Below are 5,555 nucleotides of genomic sequence, written 5' to 3' on the forward strand. Positions count from 1 at the left end.
TGCTCCTTCTAAGTGAGGATGGCGAGACTTTGTCTCTTGTACTTTGGTCATGATTATTAAGAGGAACCAGTCCCTGGAGAAGGATTTCATGCTTGGAAAAGTAGATGGTTAATGAAAAAGAGGAAGACCATCAATGAGATGGACTGACACAGTGGCCGCCACAATGGGCTTAAGCATAGCAACAATTGTGAAGATGGTGCAGGACCAGGAAGTGTTTTGTTCTGTTGTACATAGCATTGCTATGATTTGGAGCTGACTCGACAGCACCTAACAACAACAACGTCTTATCAGATAAATAATTTACAAATATTTCTCCTATTCTGTGGATTGTATTTTCACTTTCTTGATGGTGTCTTTTGAAGGAAAACAGTTTTTATTTTGATGAAGCTCAAATTATCTGTATTTTCTTTTGTCACTTGTGCTTTTAGTATATATACAAGAAACCATTGCCTAAACCAAAGTCATGAAGATTTACTTCTATGTTTTCCTCTAAGTTTTATAGTTTTAGCTTTTACCCTTAGGTCTATGATCCTGCTTGACTTAGTTTTTGTGTATGATGTGAGGTAAGGATCCTACTTTTGTGGTTTGCATGTGGTTATCCAATTGTCCCAGCATCATTTGTTGAAAAGACTATTCTTTCTCCATTGAATTGACTTGCAACCTTGTTGCCAATCAGTTGACCATAGGCAAATGAGTTTATTTCAACTCTCAATTCTATTTCATAAATCTATATGCCATCCTTGTGCTAGCACCACACTGTTTTTATTGCTGTATTATTGTATAAGTTTTGAAAGTGGGAAATTTGAGGTCTCCAACTTTGTACTTTTTCAAGATTGTTTTGGTTATATTGGGTCACTTGCATTTTTATATGAATTTTAGAACCAACTTGTCAATTTTTGCAAACAAACTAGCTGGGATTTTGAGAAGAATTGCATCAAATTTGTAGAGTACTGCCATCTTAACAACATTAAGTTTTCTGATCCATGAACATGGGATATCTTTCCATTTATTTAGCTCTTCTTTAATTCCCTTCTTATTATTTTTGATACTGTCTTTGGCTGGATTCTCTAGAGGAGCAAAACCAGTGAAACAAGAGAGATTTATTTATTTATTTATTTTAGGGAACTGGTTCATGTAGTTGTGGAGGCTGGCAAATCCCAAATCTGTGGGTTAGGCATGAAGCTGGAGGTTTCTCCTGATTCTTGTGGTTGCAGGGGCTGAGAAATCCAAAATATGCAGGTCAGATGGTAGGCTGCTGGCTCACATCCCAAGAACCAGAGGTCAGAAGATAACCAGTCAAGTGCAGGATTGAGAGAGGCTAGGTTTGCCAGAACATTAACATATATTGGATATAGGTCACACCCCCAAGGAAACTATTCTTTCAACTGATTGGCTGCTCATATCAGATCAGAACATGAAGGATTATTACATAATATCTGCCAAACTACTGAGAATCATGACCTACCCAATTTGATACATAACCTTAACCATCACCCTCCACCCCTTGTCAACTTGGCACCTGTATACATCTCCTTAAACTACATATAATCTCAAAACAAAGATAATTATAAAGTCATACTTGCGCCTAACATGATACAACTAACATGTGTACAACCAGGTACTATCCCTGTTTACATCTTACATTTTATAATAAGTAATGGGATAAAGGAGGGAAGAAATCAAAGATATTTGGTATATATATACCAAAAACCAAACCCTTGCTGGTGAGTTGAATTCCAACTCATAACAACCTTATAATATAGAGTAAAACTACCTCATAGTGTTTCCAAGGCTGTAAATCTTTACAGAAGCAGATTGTCACATCTTTCTCCCACATTGCTGCTGATGGGTTCAAACTTCTGAACCAGCCAATACAGTAACTCCCTCCTTTGCCTATTTATCCAGAGGCATCAGGAGCTCAAAGTGGCTGGGAGGCATTCTTAACTTCCAGTTCAATGGAATCATTGATATGTATTGTGGTAGGAACATTCCTCCCTTTGGATCTAATACCTCTAGACCCACAGAGCATAAGGTTGTGGAGACAGGGAGCAAAAGTTTTGTGAGTGGGTCACTAGGGGTAATAATGAATGATGCCACTCTCATTTCTACCCCTTAATTCTTGGACCCATGACTCCTTGATGTGGGAGAAACAGCACCATATATTGAATGCTCATTTACAGCATATACAGCCTCCTAAAGAACTCTGCTCCAACCCTGCAAGGTATTGCCAACTAGCTGGCACTATAATTTTAGAAGGTCTTTCCACAGTTTTATCAAGTTAGCTGCTTCAGGATGATGGGGAACATGGTAAGACCAGTAAATTCCATGAGCATGGGACTACTGTCATACTTTATTTATTTTGAAGTGAGTTCCTTGATCTGAGAAAATACTGTGTGGGATATCATGATGGTGAATAAGGCACTCTGTAAGTCTACAGATGGTAGTTTTGGCATTACATGCATGAAGGCAAATCTATATCCAGAGAAAGTGTCTACCCCAGTGAGAAGAAAACCTTCCCCTTTCCATGATGGAAGTGGTCCAATGTAATCAACCTGCCTCTAGGTACTGGCTGATCACCCCAAGGAACGATGCCATATTGAGAACTCAGTGTTGGTCTCTCCTGTTGGCAGATTGGGCACTTAATAGTGGCTGTAGCCAAATCAGCCTCAGTGAGTGGAAGTCCATATTTCTGAGCCTATGCATAAGCTTTATCCTTGCCATATGGTCACTCTATTCATGAGCTCAATGGGCAGTGACAGTAATGTCTGAGGAAAGAGATGACTAGTAACCACTGAATGCATCATCTTATTTACTTGATTGCTAAATTCCTCCTCTGTTGAGGTCATCCTTTGGTGAAGACACAAATATCATCACTTCTTTTGCCAAATCAGAGAGGTCTATCCACATACCTCTTCCCCATACCTCCTTGTCACCAATTGTGCAATCATGTTTCTCCAAAATCCCTGACCTGCCAAACCATTTGCCACAGCCTATGAATCAGCATACAGTTGCACACATGACCATCTCTCTTTTCAAGCAAAATGAACAATCAGATTCACTGCTTAAAGGTTGCCCACTTGGAGGAAATCCCTCTGGGAGAAGGAAGGTAATATGACAGGAATGGGGGCCAAGGGCATTTGGGCCACTTCTTCATGTAAATTTCTTGTGTCCTCAGGTCCTGCTCAAGGCCAATCTTGTATATATTACTTCCTTTTAATGATGTAGTGCTGCTGTGAACATCCACGTTTATGACTCTGTGGGTCAGACCACACCCAGTTCATGATGGGCAACTCAAGTTGCATGGTGAGTTGGTGGCTCATGGTTAAATCAAAAGCTGTTTCTCAAAAGGTGAGTAGTTATCTGCAGAGAATGACAGAACTTTACTCCAAAATTCTAAAGGTCTGAGCTGTGATTCACCAATAGGAGACTGCCAAAGACTCCAGATAGCATTTCTATCTGTCACTGCCACTTCAAGAACCACTGGGTCAGCTATATCATGTGGCCCACATGACATAAGGACTTGCACAGTAGCCTGAACCTGTTGCAGAGCTTTCTGTTGTTCTGAGCGCCATTAAAAACTAGAAGCTTTTTGAGCCACTTGATAAATAGGCTGGAGTCGCACCCAAATGAGGAATATCTTGCCTCCAAAATCTAAAGAGGTCCACTAGGCATTTTATCTCCTTTTCAGTTGTAGGAGGGGCCACATGTAACAACTTATCATTCACTTTAGAAGGAGTGTCTCAAAATGCCCCACATCACTGGACTCCTAGAGAATTCACCAAACTGGAAATCACCTGAGTTTTTGTCAGATTAATCTCCACTATCCAGCACACAAATGTCTTACTAATACTAGATCCAATCAGCATAATGTCATCAAAATAATGGACCAGTGTGATGTCTTGTGGAAGGGAAAAGCAATCAGGGTTCCTGTGGACTGGATTATGATACAGTGCTGGAAAGCTGATATACCTCTGAGGTAGGACAGTGAAGGTGTATAGCTGGACTTTCCAGCTATAGGGAAACTGCTTCTAGTCATCATTGAAACTGGAGTCGAGAAAAAGGCATTAGTTAGCTCAATAGCTGCATACCAGATACCAGGAGATGTATTAATTAGCTCCAGCAATGAAACCACATCTGCAACAGCAGCTGCAATTGGAGTCACCATCTGGTTAAGTTTACAATAATCCACTGTCATTCACCAAGATCTATCTGTTTTTTGATATAGTTCAAATAGGCAAGTTGAATGGAGATGTGGTGGGAACCATCACCCCTGAATTTTTCAAGTCATTGAAGGTGGCATTAATCTCTGAAGCCCCTCCAGGAATGTGGTATTGCTATTGGTTTACACTTTTCTAAGAGGAACAGTTCTAATGGCTTCCATTAGGCTTTTCCTACGATAACAGCCCTTGTTTTACATGTCAGGGATCTAGTGCCAGATGCTGAGTATGCCTATTCCAATCATGAATTCTGGAACTGGGAAAATCACTACAGGATGTGTTCAGGGACCCACTGGACCTACTGTAAGACAGACCTGAGCTAAGACTCCATTAATAATCTTACCTTTATGTGCTCCCACTCTGACTGGTGGGCCACGGTGATGTTTTGGGCCTCCTGGAATAAGTGTCAATTCAGAGCCAATGTCCAGTAATCCCTTCAAAGTCTGATTATTACCTTTTCCTCAGTTAACAGTCACTCTTGTAAAAGGCTGAAGATTCCTTTGGGCAAGGCTGGGAGAAAGATTAACAATATAAATTTTTGGCAATGCAGTGGGATCCTTCCTCAAGGGGACCCATCTCTGCTTCATTCAAGGATTGTGGGTCTGTAAACTGGCTCAAGACTGGGAATTGATTGAGGGCCTGTGACTGTCTAATGTGGTAATTCAAGTTAAACTGCTATTCATTTGACCTAAAATTCTTCTGCTTGTACAGATCAAGTAAATATTTAATAGATTTCCCATTTATTTTACTCCTAGCGATACCATGACTAAATAGCCAATGCCATAAATCCATATGAGTCAGATTATCCTAATTATTGCTTTGACTTTGCTGTCCACAACAATAACCACTCCCACATCTTGTCCTTGGCAGTTGATTGCCATCACTTAGCCCTATGACCCTAGGATCCAAACAGGTCCACTGCAGGTACCAAATTCATTTAGGGAAGTTCCCATTGTCAAATCTGACTTACATGAAAATAGCCAATCACAGCAATCTTCAAGGATGCTGGGATTCCCTTCCCAAATCTGTTTCTCATTGTTGTGGTAAAAGGTGTATCCACTGGGCAATTCATTGGTAGGTCTGTGGGTCCAACTTGATAAATCCACTCTAACATGTTAAGAGCAATCATCCAAAGGGATTAGGTGAGGAGAGGAAACTCAGGCCCGCCCAGAGTAGCAGGGGAAAAGCAGGAGAAAGGGGATAAAAGCCAGGAACCCGGACAGAAGAGCAGTCAGCCCCAGGGTTACAGGTGAGGAGAGACAACTCAGGGATGCACAAAGTAGCAGGCGGGAAGAGCAGGAGAAAGGGGATTAAAAGCCAGGAAGCCAGAGAGAAGAG

General features: G+C 41.0%; 1 pseudogene; it reads right to left on the reverse strand.

Moving 5' to 3' along the window:
* LOC122149954 overlaps positions 1-5,555 on the reverse strand; it is a 162,495-nt pseudogene that overhangs the window by 125,772 nt on the left and 31,168 nt on the right.

The sequence above is a fragment of the Orycteropus afer genome, unplaced genomic scaffold (genome assembly GCF_000298275.1).
Source record: "Orycteropus afer afer isolate SDZICR_OR568_19922 unplaced genomic scaffold, OryAfe1.0 scaffold00065, whole genome shotgun sequence".
Taxonomy (NCBI): domain Eukaryota; kingdom Metazoa; phylum Chordata; class Mammalia; order Tubulidentata; family Orycteropodidae; genus Orycteropus; species Orycteropus afer.